The following is a 22,235-nucleotide window of genomic DNA, read 5'->3' as shown; positions in this document are numbered from 1 at the left end:
TCTCGTCTGTGTCTGTGCTTTCCTGCCCTCATTTTTGTTTGTTTGTTTTGTTTGTTTATCCCGTGTCTCCGCCCCTGTCTCCAGTGTGCTCACTTGTTCATTTGTAGCTCCGCCTCCTTGTTACCTGGTTCCAGGTGTTTTCTGTTTCCTGTCCTTATCTGTATGTATAAATATTCCTGTGTTTGTAGGTACTATCATCAGTCAGGTTTCATGTTTTCTTGTTTTTGCAGTCTCTATGTTACCTTTGTTTCTTTATTATTTCAGTTTTAGTTTCTTGTTTGTTTATTTTGTGTAAAAAATCATACTTGCATTCTGACACTGGGGCTTACTATAAAAAGATGGTAATTCTTTGATAGGATTCACCAGAAACACTGGTAAAAGTTGAGGTAAACTCCTCAAAAAGTCCTCAAAAAATTCCTATACCCACTCCCCCCATTTATTTTTATATTCCTCGTCCCCTTTGTTAGAATAATATTTATTATTAAATAATAAATATTCAGTGTTATCGAGCTGAGCTGCAGCAGAGCTTTCCATGCAGTTAAATCAAAATCCGTATTTTCTAGACCTGAATTTTCATTCCATAATTTGCTTATGTTTTGGGCTCTGTTTATGATATTTATGATTAACAATTGTTTATTTAGGGATCTCTCACTCCTCTCTACAGTCAGAGTGGTGTGAGTGTAATCAGCAGGGAGTGCTAGAGTGCAGCCCTGTACTGTAGCTTTACTCTCTTCACTGCCCACCTCTCAGCACCCACATATCAACACTTCATTATTATGCTAAAACCCAGCGTTTCATCCTACTGGAACACTGATTGTTTCAGACAGCGTTTCCAGGCCTGCTGGATGTGGGCATTGTTTATATTTTCATATGAACATATACAGTGTGTAAATACAAATTCTGTTTTATATATATATATATATATATATATATATATATATATATATATATATATATATATATATATATATATAACCCTGGTTTTTAATCCCATGGCATGTTCTCCTCCACCAGTCTTACACACTGCTTTTGAATAACTTTGTGCCTTTACACCTGGTGCAAAAAATCAAGCAGTTCAGCTTGGTTTGATGGCTTGTGAACATCCATCTTCCTCTTGATTATATTCCAGAGGTTTTTAATTATATCGCATGGATGTGTAATATCACATTGTTAGATATTTGGGTTTTTGGTATCAGCCTGCTTTACCAGGTATCTTAAGTAGGTCAGGTTGCCATTTTAGTGTAAATTAGATATATGATATATACAGTACCACTCAAAGTTTGGATACAACTGCTCAGTCAATGTTATATATATATATATATATATATATATATATATATATATATATATATATATATATATATATATATATATATATATATGTTTTTTCCTACATTGTAAAAGAATGCTGAAGTCATCCAAACTATGAAGGAACACATAAGGAATCCTGTAGCTGTGATAAACTTATCTGGAACAACAGTGGAGCTCTTGCTCTTCCTTTCCCTGGGTGGTCCTGATGAGTGCCAGTTTCTTCATACATTCAACATTTTTGATGGACTTTTTGACTGCACTTAAGGATACTTTCAGAGTTCTTGAAATGTTTTGGATTTATTGACCTTTATTTCCTAAAATAACTTTATTTTCTTTACTTAGTCGAGTAGTTCTCTCCATAATATGGATTAACCCTCCTGCTATCCTCAAATTTACAAACACCCTTTATTCTCTGGATCAATATGATAATTACAGATCATTAAACACATTAGCAAAGTTTACTCACCAGTTACTTTGTTTTTTTTTTATATCAGCTGTTCTGGCATTATTATAAGTGTTTTATTAGTATTATATAAGTATTATAAGTAATATATTTTGTTAAATTAGGGCCTAAAGTAAAGGGGCATTTTGAAAAAAGATTATAAAACTGAATGTCTTAGTGATTGCAACATTATTACCACACAAATATGTGTCAAATATTGATATTTCTTATGTTTTATGTCAATAAAACAGCTCTAATAAAACAGACATTAAAGTTGAAACATTTGGAAAAAAAAATGTTTGTCATTAATTGTCTTCATTAAATTAAGAAAAGACAAAGAATATAAATCACAAAACTAATATCAACCATTTTTTCAAAGACTTTAAACACTGAGTTGGGTCAAATTGGCCCCAAAGATAATAGGAGGGTTAAAACTCACATTGCTCACATAGGGCTATTCAGAGTATACTTCTTTACAACTCTACAACTGATGCTCTTAAACACATTAAGAGGCAAGAAATTCAAGTAATTAACTCTTGATGAGTTTAGCACAGCTGTTAACTGAAAGCTATTTTAGTCCAGATGACTCTACCTTATAAAGCTGACTGAGAAAATCCAGCCAAGACGTGCAAAACTAACTGTCATCTTAAGCAAGAGGTGCTACTTTGAAGAATCTAAAATATAAAACATATTCTAGTTTGTTACTAAATGATTTCATGTGTTTTTTCTTCATAGTTTAGATGATATTAGTATTAATCTACATAAAAACACTGAATTTAAGGTTTAACAGGTACTCCATGAATAGAATATTTAAGGCTGTTGATCCTGTTTCCTGTTTTCACTGCAGCCGAACAGGTGTAGTTCTGAGTGACAGACGGGGATGAGTGTTGATGCTGTCAAGATTCATTTGTCAATCAATAGCTTTGTAGACACTGCTGGGATTCTGACAAGATGAGCAGGGACATCAAAAGGTGTGATGACATGCGTCAAACAGAGGTCACTTTCCTCAGTTGCTCGTCAGATGAACACAAACAACACAACCACATGATTCTGATTGGTGCTGGATTTATTCATTGGATTGAGCATTATGGGGAATACCCTCTAAATAATGCAGCCATGTTTACTACTGTGCACCAATGGTGTGGCTACGATTTTCTGGTTTATCCATATATAGCATATGAAGAATATTCTGTTTATGAGTTTTCAGCTGCTGTTTATTCCACTGATTGGCCCAAGGACATGCTTATAATGGTGGTTTAATGTTGGTATGGTTTTAATTTAAGTTGTTGGATGTTGGATGTAAATGGTTGGATGGGTAGTGAAGAAAAGGATTCATGGTCATTTCAAATTATTATTATTATACATTTATAATTATTATACAAGTTATTATATTTAAATGCTCAGTTCATTTGTCTGAAAAAAAGTACATTCCTATGATTCTTTAATCAATGCAATAGAAAAAAAAATATTGTAGCAGAGTTGTAAAAGTACTTTTTTTGAACTTATAACATGATAAAGTGTTCTAAATCAGAAAATAAAACTGTTTAAATTACCCCGTACTCGGCATCCGTCACTAAAATGATGCTATACCTTATTCTAATGTGTTAATAAGCTGCTGTTTAGTTGGATGGTAAACAAATGGGGGGCCCTATTTTTGTGATCTTTAGGTGAATCGTCAACTACACACCATGCAGTTTGATTTAGGGTGCGTCAGTGTGTCTTTGCTTTCATAATGACGGGAAAAGTATACCTTGCACAGCTCAAAATGCATAAAAGGCATGTACTCATTATTTTAAATAATTAAATTGGTGTGTTTTGGCTGTAACATGCAATAAACCAATCAATGTATCATTTGTCATTTTCGCGCTCTGACTTTGCTATTTCTGCGCATTGTAATTTTAATGGTGCAAAATTACTGGAAATGTCCAACACATCCATAAAAAATGCGGGTGTACGAACATTGGCCACATACCTGTGTTGACAATTCACTGCCGAGATAGCAATGAACGTCTGACGGTTGACATCTGTCTAGGTTGTATTCAGTCTGTGGCGCACCTGTGTTTTCTGAACACTGAGCACAAGTATTCACAAGTGCTTTTGCTATTTAGACAATGTAGGTGGAAGGCGTGTAACTTGACTGTTGGTGGAGTGTAAGATAGCAATGTGCACCACAGGGTGTAAAATAGGGCCCCTATTCTAATAGACAACAGATCTTAATCAGGGTTGTTTGCAACAGAACATAAAAAAATAATGTCCATTGCAATAGATACAGTCTAAAAGGGTTGTAATATTCAATTTGTATGGAAAACATTTTAAAATGCCTAAAGAAACATTTATGTAAAGATTCTTAAACAATGTAAAGGTTCTTTACACTCTTAATCACTCTCTTTCTATTACAACCAAAAGTTATTATTGTATGGCATTGCTCACATAAGCCTTTACATCAGGGGTGTCCAAACTTTTTTTGTTGGGGGCCAGAAGGAGAAATACATTTGAAGTCACGGGCCACAGACTCTGTAATAAAACTAATAATGAAATGTACCACTTTAAATAACAGTTTTTCCTGATTATTTCATTTACACACCATTTTGCTTGACTGACTAACTTTATCTTTGACAGTTTTGTGTAAACTGAGATTTTTTAAATTGATGTTTAATTTCATGTCTCTTAATATTAAACTCCTTAATAACGGCAACTTTTAGACTCTTTGGCCCGTTTTTCTGCGCAAAAAATGCGCACCCTCTCCGCTTTTAGACTCTTTGGCCCGTTTTTCTGTGCTAAAAATGCACACCCTCTCCGCTTTTAGACTCTTTGGCCCGTTTTTCTGCGCTAAAAATGCACACCCTCTCCACTTTTAGAGTCTTTGCCCCATTTTTCTGCTCTAGAAATGCGCATTCTCTCCGCTTTTAGACTCTTTGGCCCGTTTCTGACACCTAGCGTTCAAACTTTGAATCTCACATTATAAAAACCTGCTTAACAGCGGGCCAACTTTCATTTTATTTCTAAAATACCTGTAGTTTGGACACCCCTGCTTTAAATCACTGTTGATTTTGAAGAAGTAAGGTCTGTTTTACACTTTAGCCTAAGCAACTCACAATGGAGCTACATAAATATTATTCACTATGTTTAATCTCATATTAAGTCAATTATTTCAACTTACACACAGTTATCATTACATCCTAACCAATGTTAGCCTTGAGAATGGAACCAAATATAGTTATTTTCAGTTAAAAAAAATACACAACTTATAGACGTAAGCATTGCATATGAGTCACTGGCCACAGTTTTCCCAACAATATTTGAAGAGCACTTATTCATTTCCTTATGATGTCATTCTCCTGTGCTTTATGGAACTAAATGGCACACGTCAGTCAGTGATTTCTTCTCAGAAAACAAAAAGAAGACTGAAAGAGGAGCATGCTGAAGAAGCGGTGGATTAAGAGGCTGAGTCAGAGAAAGGCAGAGGAAGTGAAGGGTAGAGAGATTGATGTGGAGGCAGGAGGGGTTGATGCACAGGGAAGAGGAGGACAACAGTGTCAAGACAGCATCAAGTCATAGGGGACCCAACTCAGTCAATGAGGGGAACATATGGTACACCAGTGGGGAACATCCAGGGTCTGAGTGTTGTCTGGGAATTAGGAAATAAATGGGTTTCTCTTTTTAATAGAATAATGCTTCTTTTTAAACTTTTTGAAATGACTACCTCTTATTTCATTTTTATTTTATTATTTATTTTGTCGTTTGAGTAATCTTTAATACATAAAATAAACAATAGCAGATATTCAGTAGCTCATCAATTCAGTAGTTTTTTAATTTATTTGAATTGTCCACATTCGTATGTACAGATGATAACCTGAAATAAACACTTATCACTTATAACACATTTCAGATTCAGACAATCTTAGTGTCCCCACAAGCGATTATAGACAAGCTACTGATAGTTCTATAATTCTATAGAGGGTGTATGATGTAAACTGGATTAAGTTGAGATTAAAGTGCAAGGTTTTGGGGTTTAGGATTAGTTTTAGGTTTAGGTGAGAACTAGGGCCTGGAGAATGATTAAGGCTTGGCTTTGGCTTGAAGTTAAGGTTGGATAATGATTAGGAATGTATTTTTGGTTAAAGTTAAGGTTACGATTATGGTAAGAATAAGAATTATATTTGTGTTTTTGGTTGAAGTTAAGGTAAGAACTAAGGCCATGAGGATGGTTAGGATAAAGTTTTAGGATGAGTTTGAGGTTAAGACTAGGGACAGAATGTTGATTAGAATTAGGTGTGTTGAGATTAAGACTAAGGACAGGATGATGGTTAGGATTAGGTTTTGAGATGAGTTTGATGTTAAGACTGAGGACAGAAGGATTCTTAGATTCACGGTTTGTGTTGAGATTAAGACTAAGAGCAGGATGATGTTAGGTTTAGGTTTTGAGATGAGTTTGAGGTTAAGACTAAGGACAGAAGGATTCTTAGATTTAGGGTTTGTGTTGAGATTAAGACTAAGAGCAGGAGAATCGATAGGATTTGGTATTGGGTTGAAGGGGTTGAGGTTAGGACTAAGGCCATAATAATGGTTGGGATTAGTTTTTTGCGATGTTGCTGAGGTTAAGACTAAGATCAGAGGGTAAGTTACAATTAGGGTTTGGGTTGAGATTAGAACTAAGGCCATAATAATGGTTGGGATTAGATTTTGCAATTAGGTTGAGGTTAAAACTAGAAACAAAAGGTTGGTTAGATATAGGGTTTATGTTGAGATTAGGACTAGAGCCATAATGATGGTTAGGATTAGGATGTGAGATGAGATTGAGATCAAACCTAGAGACAGAAGGTTGGTTAGAATTAGGGATTGGGTTGAGATTGGAACTAGAGCCAGGATGATGGTTAGGATTAAGTTTTGGGATGAGTTTGAGGTTAAGACTAGGGACAGAACGTCAGGGTTTGGGTTGATGTTAGAGGGAGGCTTGGGCCATGAGGATGGATAGAATAGCTTTTGGGTTGAGGGTGTTGAGGTTAGGACTAAGGCCATAATGATGGTCAAGTTTTGAGGTGAGAATGAGGTCAATACTAGAGACAGAAGGTTGGTTAGAATTAGGGTTTGGGTTGAGATTAGGACTAGGGCCAGGGTTTTGGTTAGGATTACATTCTGGCTTGAGGTTGAGCTCAAGATAAAGACAAGGATGGGGGTTAAGATTAGGTTTCTGCTTGAGGTTTCTTTGAAGACTAGGGCAGGATGATGGTTAGGATTAGGGTTTGGCTTGAGGTTGAGGTTTATGACTATGAAAGCTAACCGTGGCTAGCTAGACTGGTTTGCCTAATGAAAGTATCACACCAACAGTACATCTACTAAATATGAGTAATGTATCAAAAGTACATCTTGCAGATATGTATTTAACTCAATGTATTCAGGTGCCTAACTACTGCCAATTCACTGATATTTTGTTAGTTTTGTTTTTTTATGAATAATAAAAACACCTCAAAATAGTCAATTGCTGAAACAGTAAAGACACATTATCCAATCCAAAATTGTCAGTAGTATTTCGATTGATACAGTTAAACTAGCTTTCCCAGTGATTGACTGAAAGAAAGATTAACTACCAGTGTAATTAGGATCTGACAGAGGAATTAACCCATTACGTTTTCATTTTTAGAGGGGGGGAAATCACCACTCTTTATGGCCTTCTGGAAGTCCTAGATATGTCATCGACTGTAAATAAGACCAGTAGACCTAATCAGGTTACTATCAGCTTCTGGAAAATGGCGACAGCAGTTCTTTTCTTGCACTCTTAACTGAAAGAGATACCGTTAGACTGCAGCATGCAAGGTAAAGATATGTTAATGTCTGTTCATAAATTAATTTATGAATTAATTCATCTTTTATCTCCCTGGACAGGGTGCCAGTCCATGCCCTCATGCCCTACATTCATAATGTATGTAAAAAATAACTTCCAAGACAAACCTGCTTTAAACGTGTGTGCTTTATATATATATATTAATAGTGTATAATGTGCATGGTATTTTGCCATAGCAATCACAGGCATATATAAGCATCTATTAAGATCAATGTATATATAAGTCTTAAATTCAAGGCCTAAAAACAAAAAGCCACCGTTTGCCGCTGTAGCAGACCCTGTGGTTTATCTTTTCTTCTCATTGGAAGACAGCTTTTGCACTCTAAATTGATAGTATTTACAACAATACTTCAATTGAATTGTTCTTTTTTAATTTTTAATTAGTTCTGCCAAAAAATACAACTGCAAACCCAATTTTTAACTCACCCAAGAATTTACAGAATAAAAAAAAAAACAGTAAATTTGCTTTTAATTATTCAGTTAGATGTATATGTTCTTCAAATCTTAGTTCAATATACAGTCTTCAAAGCTTGTTGTGGTACCAGTTTTGTCAGAAGTAAGGAATGGATCTAGATATAAAAGCAAACAAAAAGGTTTTAATAACAAACAGATTAACTACAAATGAGATGCACCAAAACTGACACAGATAGAGTGATGATATAAATCACAGGACAGAACAAGGTCAACAAATCTAATGAAGAAGTCAAAACAACATACAGCTCTTGAAACAGTTTCTCTGATTTTGCTATTTATAGGTATAGGTTTAAGTAAAATTAACATTGTTGTTTTATTCTATAAACTACAGGCAACCTTTCTCCCAAAGTCCATATGAATATATTGTAATTTATAGCATATATTATCATTACAGTGTCAAATTAACAAAGAGATGCAGGGCTTTCAGACCTCAAATAATGCAAAGTAAACAAGTTCATATTTATAAAGTTTTCAGAAAGTTCAGAAATCAATATTTGGTGGAATAACCCTGGTTTTTAGTCACAGTTTTCATGCATCTTGGCATGTTCTCCTCCACCAGTCTTACACTCTGCTTTTGGATAACTTTATGCGTCTCATGGTGCATGGGCTTGTGATCATCCATCTTCCTCTTGATTATATTCCAGAGGTTTTCAATTTGGTAAAATCAAAGGTCTTTTACTTTTTTCCAGAGCTGTATACAAAAGTATTTGACAGATATAAGGAAAGGAAACGATGAGCAGATAATGGTCAGGGATTTGTTGGCAATACTTTGCAAAGTAAGGTTAAAGGCACAGAGAGACAAAAAAGGGAGTGGAAGGTAATATTAAGGCGATTAGGTTGGTTAGTTAATCACATGACAGAAAGTTTAGGGGAAGGAGGATTGTGGGAAAAGTCGATAATGTTTGTAAGAATAGATAGAAGGCATGAGAAAATGTTATGATATGATCACAGGGATGACTTTTGACATTTTCTTTTTCCTTTGTGTATCCGGTTCATCCTTTTAAAATAAAGAGCCGAGCATGTTTTTGCAATACATCTCTAAAACAGATCATGTTTTTTCCACAGAAGGACAGAAATATATTTCTATCGCCCTTTCTATTGCCACCTTTGCTCAATATAAGCAATAAGCCAGGACGTGAGGCTATCCTCCCAAGCTTGGCTGTGCTCTATAGCACAAATAAAGAAGGAAATGTATTGTTTTCTTATGTGCGGAAAGACCCGAGGCGTATTGGGCAATCGAGGGCATATTATGATATTATGAATGGATTTGGTGGCAGAGAGTGCAGTTTGATTGTGCTGAAATTGCCTCTGTGCTGGCACTCTGCAGGTGGACCGGGAAATATACATGATCTATGTGGTTTCATTCAGTGAAGAGGCTGAGGGGGGAAAAAAGAAAGATCATCTGTAATTTTCCCAGCCCCGTGATATCTCCTGAGCTTGCCTAAGGGGATCTGTATGGGGTTATGTTCATAATGTAGCTAGGGGTCAGAATATGATTGGAAACAGCACATTGTGATATGACAAGCCATTTCTTTTGGAGGGAGGGCGCTGCCAGCTTAATGCCACTTTAATGCTACATTAATGGCACAGTTGAAGGGTAACTGCTGAATGTCAAGCAGTGTCAGTGTGGCGTTTCTTGCTGTGAGCCATAGGTTAGACTGGATGCAAAAGGTACAGAAGAAAATCTGCTGCAGCTTTAGTGGTACTAAAAGCACTTGGTGAAATTCTCTCTGGTGTGCTGCAGGTATGTACCTGTATAAAATATTCAACCCAATATGCTCTGTGACTTTTTTGGCACCGAAACATTAATAATCAGTAATAATCGGTAAATACGGTACACGCAAATCCCTGGGGACAAAGCCAGAAACCACCTGTTCCATGGTTCCATAGGGTCACACAGGGTCTTGCCCTTCTTATTGTGGTCTTATCCACGTATATTTAAATAGGTGGTTTTGACCTCCTGTCTACATAAACACAGCATGATGATTTAGGTGAAAACAATTGAAAAGTTGGCATTAAAAGACAAGAAGAAGAACATTCTTTGTAGAAATATCAGTAGAAGTCAATGTAAAACAGTCCAAGTCCAAGGGTGCAATCGTACCCCTTGCACAACAGTCCCTACTAACTGTCTATTTTCACGTCTTGCGCCCACACCTCTATAATAGTCTTAAAGTTTAGGAATAAATGTACACTGATGGATGTGGTGGTCTGGAAGTGAGGTGTGTTCAGGTAAATAGATGGTGTTTTCCTTTTTTTTGTTGATGGAAAACACAGATGCGCCACTGACTGATTAAAACCCTGACAACAGTCAATCATCTGAGTCCATTTTTAAAGGTGCTCCCAGCGCGCGTACACTCACCCCACCCTCGTTAAACACACACGCATGGACACGCTGCAGAGCACAAACCTGACTTTTAAATAAAAAATAAACAGAATAAAGAGTATAATAACATTGCTGTTCCCTTAAATGAGCTGCTTGTGTAACGCCCAGGTCAGTTTCCTCTGCTGAGACACACAAAGTTCCGCATTGTTAAGATACACCGTTAAAACACGCCAAAGTCAGAGCACAGCTGGCTCTTAAAGGGAATGGCAAGTGACTCACTGATTGGTTTATTTTGGTGTAGCTGAGAGGAGATGGAAAATCAATCAGAGTCATTGCACAGATTTTTTGGCCATAGCTAGTAAAACTGTTAGGAATGTCCTGAAGAAGAAAGTCATCACTGGTGTACTACATAACATATGTTGAAAAGGTGTACAAAGGAAAACCATCGCAGTTGATGATAGGAACATTGTTCTGTAAAAAAAGACCCTAAAACAACTGTTAGTGAATTCAGCTTTAGTCCCCAGATTTCTTGAGTGAAATGTCAATCTTTTGTCTTATATTCATATATTTTTATATATCTTTTAATATCAAACCCAAGTGTTTTCAGCCTAAAAAATAAAGGAATTATTCTGCTGGGATCACTGAATCATTTTAAACTTTAGTTTCTAATCACCATCAGAAAGGCTGTGATTGTTTTAAATGACTTTATTAGTTAATCTTTTTTTCTTATTTTAATTATTTTTTTTTATTTTAGTTTATTTTTTAAATTTTCATATACATAGTTTTACATATATATATATATAAATATATATATATATATATATATATATATATATATATATATATATATATATATATATATTAATTGTTGATTTAAAATTAGTACCTTATTTTTTGTATTTTTTTTTTACTATTTTATTTCTTATTATTTTGAAATTATTATTATATGTGTTCAATCCCTTTGATGTTATAAACGCTCAGCAGCATTGCAAATAAGGGTCACCCTCAATGTTTTTCCAGAGTGAAAATAAAGATGGTTTTATTGATTGATTGATTCTCACTGTTCCAACATTTTGAATGGGTCTGTGTAGCTTATTGGTGATGGTCTTATAATATAATATAAACTAATTTACCACCCCCCCAAAAAAAAACAAAGGCAAAAATGGCCCATTTTTGTAGCTGACTCCACCCTACATGTAGCCCAGTTTTTTTAGCCATATTTCTTTTGTACTAAATTTTTTTTTGGTTAAAGCACCAGTGCTTGATATCTTGCTACCATTGTATCAGAGCCAATCAGGCAGAAGTGATTCATTCGCTGTGGCATGAAACACAGCGTTCAAAACATGCTCATCTAAAACCGTCTGACAGAAAACTTTGGATTCATATTGAAACTAAAGTTCCAGACAGACGCGTTCTGAGTTTAAAAGGATAGAGAACAGACAGAGAACAGAGGGGTGTGTAGCAACAGAGGCAGGTTTTTGTGGTTAAACAATTTCCAGTTTGTTCTGAAAAAGAAAGAACGAGACAATAAAAAGAGAGAGAGATTGCTTGCAGCAACAGCTATTTCTCATAACTACTAAGAACCTGTTTCCTGAAACAAAAGCGAAGGAAAAAAGGAAATGAAAAAAAAAAAAAACACCTACCATTTTCCCAGAAAACAGGCTGGCTGGCGTATCAAAGCTCACGTTGTGCTTCTGTCAGAGCTACAGGTGGGGGAATCTTTTAATCTCATTGTCATATATGAAGTCTACGTCTTTCATCTCTCAGAGATGCAGCGTTGAGAGTTGGACTGAGTTTGGCACTTGCACTGAACCTTTACTGAGAGAGCGGTGCATCCCAGGAGGCAGCAGCCACGCTTTTGCAGAAGCCTCTCTCTACCTTTGGTATAAAATATGCGCATCAATCTTTTATCTTCAGTCGGCCTTTAAGAGCGAGCTTGCAGCTATCGGCAGTTCCCAGGTAGGGAGGGAGAAAGAGAGAGAGAGAGAGAGGGGTGTGGCGGGGTAGAGGGACAGAAAAAAAAGAGTGGAAGAAAAGGAAAGCTGAGAGAAAGAGAGAGAGAGAGAGAGAGAGAGAGAGAGGCGTGGTGTGGCGGGGTAGAGGGACAGAAAAAAAGAGTGGAAGAAAAGGAAAGCTGAGATAAAGAGAGAAAGATAGAGAGAGAGAGAGAGAGAGAGAGAGAGAGAGAGAGAGAGAGAACCCAGGCAAAGGTAGGCTCAGTAAACGAATGAAAGAATGAAAAAGAGAGAGAGAGAGAGAGAGAGAGAGAGAGAGAGAGAGAGGCGTAGCATGGCAGGGTAGAGTGACAAAAAAGAGTGGAAGAAAAGGAAAGCTGAGATAAAGAGAGAAAGATAGAGAGAGAGAGAGAACCCAGGCAAAGGTAGGCTCATTAAGAGAATGAAAGAATGAAAAAGAGAGAGAGAGAGAGAGAGAGAGAGAGAGGCGTAGCGTGGTGGGGTAGAGTGACAAAAAAGAGGGGAAGAAAAGGAAAGCTGAGATAAAGAGAGAAAGATAGATAGAGAGAGAGAGAGAGAGAGAGAACCCAGGCAAAGGTAGGCTCAGTAAAAGAATGAAAGGTTGAAGGAAATGATAGAATGGAACGAATAGTGAGAGAGAGAGAGAGATAGAGAGAGATAGAGAGAGAGAGAGAGAGAGAGAGGCGTGGCAGGGTAGAGTGACAAAAAAAGAGGGGAAGAAAAGGGAAGCTGAGAGAAAGAGATAAAGATAGATAGAGAGAGAGAGAGAACCCAGGCAAAGGTGGGTTCAGTAAAAGAATGAAAGGTTGAAGGAAATAATAGAATGGAACGAATAGTGAGAGAGAGAAAAAGAGAGAGAGAGAGGCGTGGCGTGGCGGGGTAGAGGGACAAAAAAAAGAGGGGAGAAAAGAGAAGCTGAGAAAAAGAGAGAAAGAAAGATAGAGAGAGAGAGAGAACCCAGGCAAAGGTAGGCTCAGTAAGAGAATGAAAGGTTGAAGGAAATGATAGAAGGAAATGCAGAGAAAGAGAGAGAGAAAGAAGGAGAGACTTCTTTCACACAAATTTGCCTCTGACTGGTGCTGAAGAGAAGTGTCTGGAGTTATATATTTATTTTCTGGCCAGCTCTTACATAAGCCCTGGATTTCTGCGCCGTTCGCCCGCCTGCCACGAGAAAATTAACTGATCCAGTTCAAGCCAGACTCCGAAGTAGATTTCAGCAGCGCACACCTGAAACTTTAAGATTGACGTATGCAAATGAGCTTGGTTCTGATTAGCTGTTCTGTGTGGTATCAGGAGATGAGCTTCTGTAAACTGACGAGGGTTGGATGGATATATTATGTAAACATGTTGCTTTTTGTGACATCTTAAAATACAATAAAAAGAACAATAAAAAAGTAATTGTATTGTTCCTAAAAAGAACAATACAATTAAATTGTTGATAATGTGCCATTAAATGATAGAAGAGTATGTTAGGTGTGTTAATCTTATAGACTGTGTTTGTCACTTGGGTCCTAATCATCTTTTCCATGCAAAAACATTGTTTCCTAATTTAAAATTGAAAGATTGCATAATGAATGGGCCAATAAAAATAGAATCAATTGACTTGGAACAACTAATAGAAATGATCAAAAAATGACTTGGAATGACCAGTAGAAATGATCCAACATGAATTGGAATGACCAATAGAAATGCTCCAACATATCCAACTGAAATGTCCCAGAGTTGATTGCAATAACCAGTAGAAATGACCCATAATAAATTGCAATGACCAATAGAAATAGTTCAAAGTTACTTGGAATAACCAGTAGGAATGCTCAAAACGATTTGGAATAGCCAATAGAAATACTCCAAAATAACTTTTATCAACAAATAGGAATGCTTTACATTTAATTGGAATAACCAATTGAAATGCTTCACCATGATGTACAATGATTAATAGAAATAGTTAAAGGTAACTGGAATAACCAATTGAAATGCTTAAAATAACTTGAAATAACCAATAGAAATGCTCCAAAACTCCTTGGAATAACCAATAAAAATACTCCAACATGAATTGCAATGATCAATATAAATGTTCCATAATTAATCATAACAACCAATAAAAAAAATCTGAAATGAATAGCAAAGACCAATAGAAATAGTTAAAAGTTACTTGAAATAACCAATTAAAATACCCAAAATGACTTAGAATAACTAATAGAAATGATCCAACATGAATTCCAATGACCAATATAAATGCCCCATAATTAATTGAAATAACCAATGTGAATTTCAATTGGTTACTGAATTTTGAATCTTAAAATGCTCCAACACAAATGGCAAGGAGGATAGAAATACTCCATAATTATTTGTAATGACCAATTGAAATAGTTCAAAGTTACTTGGGATAGCCAATAGAAATGCTGCTTAATTGCTTGGAATAGCCAATAGAAATGTTGCAAAATTACTTGGCGTAACCAATAGAAATGCTCCAAAATTACCTGGAATAACTAATAGAAATGCTCTATAATTAATTGTAATGACTAATGGAAATGCTCCAACGTGAACTGCAATGACTGATAGAAATGTTTCATAATGATTTGCAATAACCAATAGAAATTGTTTAATAATGAATTGGATTATCAAATAAAATGCTTTAAATAGCCTCCAAATGGGCAATAAAAATTGTCTAAAAAAACCTGTAAGTCATTTTGAATCATTTCTAGTGATGCGTTAAAGAGTTTGATGACAATGTTTTAAACGTATACAGATAAAATTTCATCATAGCAATATGGACACATTTTTTACATTGACTTTTTCGACTAAGAGTGAGAAAACAAGCCGAGCATTGTTTATTACAATAGAGCTCTGAGCCTCTAGAGTTCCCTGTGCTCTTCTATTGAGCTCTCCCACCTTTTATATCAGGGAAGTAGCAGGCTTGTGTTGAGGGCAGTGAAAAAACAGGCGTAATTATTTTGCTATGTTCTTTCCCTGTCAGCTGGAGATGTGGCATGGCTTAGGTGATCCTCATTAGAGCGCTGAGAGGAGCTTAGCCGACTGTTTGGTCTGGGCGCCCCTGAGGACTGGCCATTCAGCTACAAGCTAAAAGACCAGCCGTGCTTTTCCATCCATCTGGAGCCGGCCGCGCTGGACGAGGGACGCCAGCAGTGCAGTGCCAGGCTTTGAAGGCCTCTTTGTGTGCTCTCTACTTTCTGTGCTCTGGTCCTTTTTCGAGTAGAGGGGCAGCAGAATGCATGTGAAAGGTGGTCGGCGGGAGCGGTGATAAGTGATGAATCTCTTTGTTTGAGTCTGGTTGTTATTTGATATTTCCATGTGCTATATTTAATTAAATCAGTGAGATTCAGATACAGCACATGCCTAAACCACTGGGAGAAACACATTTAGGATGTGTAAATGTACGTATCTCTGTTAGACTAATGTCCAGTCATACCGTCACATACATTCCAATTAGCAACTATTTAAATAGACTTGGATTAACACCTCTGGATTTACCATCTCATCAACATCCTACACCAACATGATGAAAAAAAAAATGAAAATACTAAATACTATATTGTCTAAGTCATTTAAGTCCCCAAACTTAATTTAAAGGCTTTAAATTAATAATAATTTTAAAATCATCATTTAATAGAACTGTTTTTGCATTATGTACATCATGTACAACAAAATACGTAAATTTTTGCATTATATATCCCGAGTGCATCCCTTCACATGTTTGTAAATATTTAATAATATATTTCCATGGGATTTGTCAAAAAATATGACACTTTAATACAATGTAAGCTAATCAGTGTGAAGCTTATATAACAGTGTAGAATTTCAGTGCCCTTAAAATACAATAATAATGTGTCTAAAATATGTCTAAAACTTTGGCAAATAAGTGAGTACACTCCAAAGTGAAAATGGCAAAATAAGCCATTTTTTTCCCCAGTGCCATGTGACTCCTTAGTGTAACAAGGTCTCAGGTGTACATTGGGAGCAGGACACTCTCTCATATTGGTCATATTGTTCTGGAAGTGCAACATGGCACCTCGTGGCAAAGAACTCTCTGAGGATGTGATATAAAATATTTTTTGCTCTCCCTAAAGCTGGCCTGGGCTTTAGAAGGCACTTAGGAAATCATTAAGGACATGTCTATCCGGTCAGAAACCTATCAATCTAGTTTTTGAAAGCAGCAGTAGAGCTTAAAGGGTTTTGAAGGTTTGAAGAATTTATTACACAATTATTACTCTCCTTTATTAGTCTCCCTCCCAGAATACTGGGAAACACCAGCATTGACAATTTATTAATTATTTTATTATTATTGACACCACTAATATAAATGTAATTTCATGTTGCTGATTAAGTGTAAATTTTTTATTTACATTTACATAAATACACAATATTAAAATATTAAGACTTTAGGTGGTTTCGATTTAGGTAATAAAATTAAACCGGTTGCTTTTGTAGCACTTTCTTTTCAAATTGTTTAATTTTTGATTGTCTGGGCTGCATCAGTAATATACACATCAGTATATATGCACGAGGGGTAAGCTGTTTTTAGTACACATTGTACAAATGGTTGTTTAGTCACATATGTGCACATTTTTCTTGAGAAAGACTGCTCACACAATCCTTATAACATTCTGCAAAAATGAAAAGCAGCTCTGGCTTCTTTCCATCGAAATGGGCCGCGATTCTGACCACCCTGACACTGCATAGATTTCCTCAGTTATGCATGATTCAGGGTTCTGACCTCATGATAGCAGCTAAAGATCTGTGGAGGAAGCCAAGCATGACTGGCGACCGGGACAAAAACATTCATTTTCTGATAATGTGAGCCTGACATACAGGCACTTACAGTAACGTACGGACAGTCAGCAGACGAGAGAGAGAGCGCGCTATCGCCATATAGAGAGGAAATTAATTGGCGTGGTTTCATTGTCGTCTGACAGAACGAGGAGAGAGAGAGAGAAAAGGAACAGGAGGAATAATATAATACCGTTGCAGATCACTAACTATGTCATTGAACATCTTTCAAATCATATGGAGTGTCAACATGTCTTCAGTGTTCTCTAAATTTGTATTCCTTTTATCTGTGTTCAGTGGAATTGATAAGCAATACGGTGTGTTAATATACTGTAGCCTATAGTACAGTAAATATAACTCAGTGCTCTCAATCTTACACTCATTACATGCTCATTGCTATCTTACAACCTGCGAACAATCTATTTTCATGCTTTGCATTAAAGTCTTTTAAATCGGAACAGTGCTTATATCTATCTGTAAAGGGTTGTGGTCTGGAAGTGAGGTGTGTTTAGGTGAATTTTTGGTGTATTGCTATCTTGGCAATGGAAAACACAGGTGCGCCACTGACTGATTAAAACCCTGACAACAGTCACCTGTCAGATGTTCATTGCAATCTTAGCAACACAGGTGCGCTGTGAACGCTCAGTGTGCGTACACCCAGGCTCGTTACACACAGGGAATGGCAAGTGATGTGTTGATAGTTTTTTATTCCCTGTTATGCCCAAAATGCACCAATGTTTAATTAAAAAAGAATTAGCCTTTATGAATTTCAAGTGATGTAAGGTGTACTTTTCCTGTTGTTACGATAGCAAAGACACACGCCTTTTTACGGCTAACCTGCATAAACTTAAATTAGCTCACAGAACAAAATAAACTAACAGATAAGCAGAATTGCAGCTTTACAACATTTATTTTTACTAAAGAAATAAACCACAAGAAGCTGTACATTTTTTATATTTTTTTATTTATATATAAAATATTAATATAAATATACTATTTCTATATATAGTTAAAACGTTAAGTGGTTATACTGTACTTTTAACCTGGATGTTGGGCATCAGATGGCCTAAAACCCCTTCAAATGTGTATAAATTAACTTAATAAAATAAATGACGAATATCTTCTCTTTTGATCACATTATCCACATATAATTTAGCAGAAAACATACAAAAAATTGTGTTTTCTATGCTTTAAGGATCGATTTATATATTAGACACATACACTGTTTGTAACATCCCAACTCCAGTTTACATATCTAACCCATATGGACCTTGGAGTTAATGATTAACAGAGTCAATTTCATAATCAATCAGATCAAGAGGCTTTTGTTGTCATTTGTTTTTTTATACAAGAAAAAGTAAATGTGTGTGTGGAGAAGACAAGGTTCAGAGATCTGTATGGATACAATACATGGAGAATTCAATAAATAAGATAATACATTATGCATAATAATAATAGCCAAAAGCAAGTGCCAAGCAAAGCTGAAAGTGAGCTATGGTTGCTAAGCAACATAATGGTCAAAGATCCTTTCATGTATGTAATGGGTTTCTTTGTTACGTTCAAACACACAATTGATGTGTTCAGTCATATACGTATGTGTATAATACAGTGTTCCACAACAGCTTTACATGTGTCTCGATTGTGGATTTTATTAAAGAGATCTTTAAGTGATGTTCACATGTTGCTTCCTGTGTATCTGATTTAAGTCACTAGTCACCATTGCAGCCTTTGGCATGGTTGGCTTAGAGGTATTAAAGGTAGTCATTGTAATGTGCAGCCGTCTGCCAATAGTGTTGGCACTAACAGGACGATTCATAGCACGATTCATCACTGCTCACACAATGTCCACAATTGTGGCTCTTGGGTCAATCTGTGCATCTCAGATAATCCATTGGTTCTCCCTCTCTGGTTTTTGTAGGCCTTTCAAACATTTCATGTTGACTTTAAAAATATCCTGCTTTCCAAAGCCCTCTGATGAGTTGCTGAAATTGCTTTTAAACTATTTTTGAGGCATACTTCACTTGAAACTTTAATATTTTTCTTGTCTCACAATGTGAATCCTACTCACTAAAATTCTTTAACATTTGCCCAAAGCTTGTGTATGACCATATGGACTTTTTTTTTTTTTTTTTTTTCCAGAGTTGTTTAGATACAAAGACCAGAGGTATATTTGGCTAAATGAAGGTGGAGCATCTTTCCCCAACAATGCTGTTCCAACTGTTAAGCATGGTGGTGGTAGCAACATTTTCTGGAACATTTTCTGGACCTAAGCATAACCCTTTGAAAAATATGTGGACTATGCTCAAACAAGGGGCCACACATTTAATTAAACTTATTTTTAATTGACCATGGAAGCTTGCTGATTGCCAACCCTAACCCTAACCCTAGTGTTTGGTAAAGGTGCAACTCGCCAACAAACTTTTAACCAAATGTTGAGTTATATGGTGTTACTTACATGTATAATGTAGTCTTTGTTCATTTATGAAATCACAAAAACTCAAATTATTTAAATTTAAGCATCAACGTCTTGTTTTTTTGTTTGTTTGTTTTAGATAGATAGACAGCATCTTAAATAATAAAAAGAACATTACAGGATATTTCCGCATTGTACATTTTTTTTCTTTTCAAATAATTTAAGATACTGATTTACTTTTTAAATCAAATTTTAAAAATAAAAATAGGATATTCTATTTTTTTTGAGATTCACTAAGATGCTTCAACTTATTTAACTCTTTAAAATAAAAAAGTGAAGCCATTATTATGCATATTAAAAATCAATGTATTTCAGCTCCTGGCCACCTTTGTATACAGAGCTGCAGTTGCTTTGGCTCCTAAACTCAGCCCAAGGGCCGCGATTTGCAATGGTGATACAGCTTCTCCGAGCCGCTGAACCCTTTATATCCTCTATATATAATTCCAGTCACCTCCGCTGCTACTCCACCTCCGTCCTCGTGTCCTCTCTACACCTCTCCCGGTGCCAATTTCATCTTCCGGTGTTCCTTATCACCTTCCACATGCGCTCAGGTGCACCAGAACAAGCTGCCTCTCGCACGCTGATCAAGTGCAGGTGAACGATTCTGAATCATAATCAAATTACCATTCCAGCCCTTCCACCTGAATGACCTGCAAGGCAAGAAAATATAGTAGTGGCTGCATTTTAGACAGAGAGAGAGAAAGAGAGAGAAGAGTGGGCAATTAAATAAATGTGCAAAAAAGAAAGAACTAAAAAAAAAATTACGAATGATTCGTAATGCAAGTATTAATGAAAGTATCAAAGAATGAAAGAAAGAACGGCAAGTCCACTGACGGAATAAAGTATAAAAAACACATTAAAGCGAGTATAAATGGAGTATTAATTAGAAGGGTTTCATCTGGGAAATCTATGCCCCACATGAAGACAGACTGCATGCAGGGAAACGGTGCAGGGGGGGATACGGGGGGGATATGTGGGGGGCAGCGGCCGAGATGAAACACACATCCCTCGGCTACTGGCCTCTCAGCTAGATATATTAATGTTTCAGGTCTCTCTCTCTCTCTCTCTCTCTCTCTCTCACCAACAGCAGGACGTCCGCTCCAGGTTCGGACTTCAGAGGACCAGACACTGCTGAATATAGTCATCCTAATTATACAGGATTCAATCTGTATGCTATTCAGGTCATCTGGCCAGGAAAGTAAGACCACAGCATGTACAGCTCTGAAAAAAAAAAGAGACCACTTAATGATGATGTTTTTCCTTGATTTTACCTAATTGAAAAACTCTGGAATATAATCTGAACTGCTTGAATTTTTGTACCAGGAGTGGTATATCCAAGTTATCCAAAAGCAGTGTGTAAGACTGGTGGAGGAGAACATGATGCCAAGATCCTGAAAACTCTGATTACAAACCAAGATTATTCCACCAAATATTGATTTCTGAACTCTTGTTCTCTGTGCAGTATTAGAGGTCTGATTGTTCTGCATCTCTCTCTTTTTGTTTTGCAAATAAATGCTCTAAATGACTTTTTTTTTTTTTTTTGGAATTTAGGAGAAATGTTGTCCGTAGTTTATAGAATAAAACATCAATGTTCATTTTGCTCAAACATCTATCTATAAATAGCAAAATCAGAGAAACTGATATTATTTTCCAGAGCTGTATATCCTTATCCTCATATCACTTTAAACAGTTCAGCATGTTTATTAATAATATAGTGTTTTATAAAGAAGTACATTTGGTAAAGAATGACTGCTAAATTTTATTTAATAATCTATTTTTTCCCTTAATTTCTTCATTGTAGATTAATGCAATATCTTAAAATATATGACATATTAAAATAGTTTAAAAGCTACTTCTTGATTAACAAACTGTTATGTTAGAATATCTACATAATAACTTCACTTGAACTTTTAAGTGTGAATTTTAATATAAAGTGCTTACTGTTAAATAAATGCATTACATTTTGGAACACATATACCAAATGAATAACAATGTATTTACAGGGTAACTATATATATAAACTACACATAAACACATGTCCACGCATTTTAAAGTTTAAATTGTATTGTATTTCTTATTATAATGTTATTATTGTGTTTTATGTGTCATAATATTACTCCCAGTTCACCTACAGTGTAAATTGATTCTGAGAGAAAAAACATTTCAACATGAAAGCTAATAAAAAAAAAAACTGAAACTGCCAACGGATGCTGATCTTTTCATCAATTGAAGCAAAAAAGACGTGATTTTTTAATCGGATCAGCTGCTGCCATGCTGGATCATTAGAGCAGTTCTGTTGCAATTAGTGTTAAACTCTTTATATAAAAATCCCCTCCACTCAACACTTCCTGTTTATGTATTTTCATTCATTTTAAATGTTTTGTTGCACAGCACACTATTTGAAAGCTGTTGTCCATCAGAATAGACCATCAAACAGCCAGTGAGCAAGTTTATAAACCAATGAAACAGTAGCTAGGCCCTATTTACTGCAAAAACACTGGAAAAACAGTAGTTCTAGAGCCATTGAAGCAAAAAAAAAAAAACAGCTCATTTTTAATCATGTTTTATAGATATTTTTAAACTGTTTTGGGATGGCTTGTAAACTA

General features: G+C 35.9%; 1 long non-coding RNA gene across 1 annotated transcript in view; it reads left to right on the top strand.

Annotated features, from left to right (window-relative positions):
- The window catches only part of LOC111192728 (uncharacterized), a 90,528-nt gene extending 69,190 nt beyond the window's left edge, over positions 1-21,338 (top strand). Inside the window, exon 4 of the long non-coding RNA XR_002650113.2 lies at positions 20,717-21,338. This is a non-coding gene — a long non-coding RNA (uncharacterized LOC111192728). The remainder of the gene's footprint in view (positions 1-20,716) is intronic.
- Positions 21,339-22,235: the final 897 nt, after the last annotated feature.

The sequence above is a fragment of the Astyanax mexicanus genome, chromosome 15 (genome assembly GCF_023375975.1).
Source record: "Astyanax mexicanus isolate ESR-SI-001 chromosome 15, AstMex3_surface, whole genome shotgun sequence".
Taxonomy (NCBI): Eukaryota; Metazoa; Chordata; class Actinopteri; order Characiformes; family Acestrorhamphidae; genus Astyanax; species Astyanax mexicanus.
The sequence above is the reverse complement of the archived record's forward strand: the minus strand, read 5'-3'. Positions and strand labels throughout refer to the sequence as shown.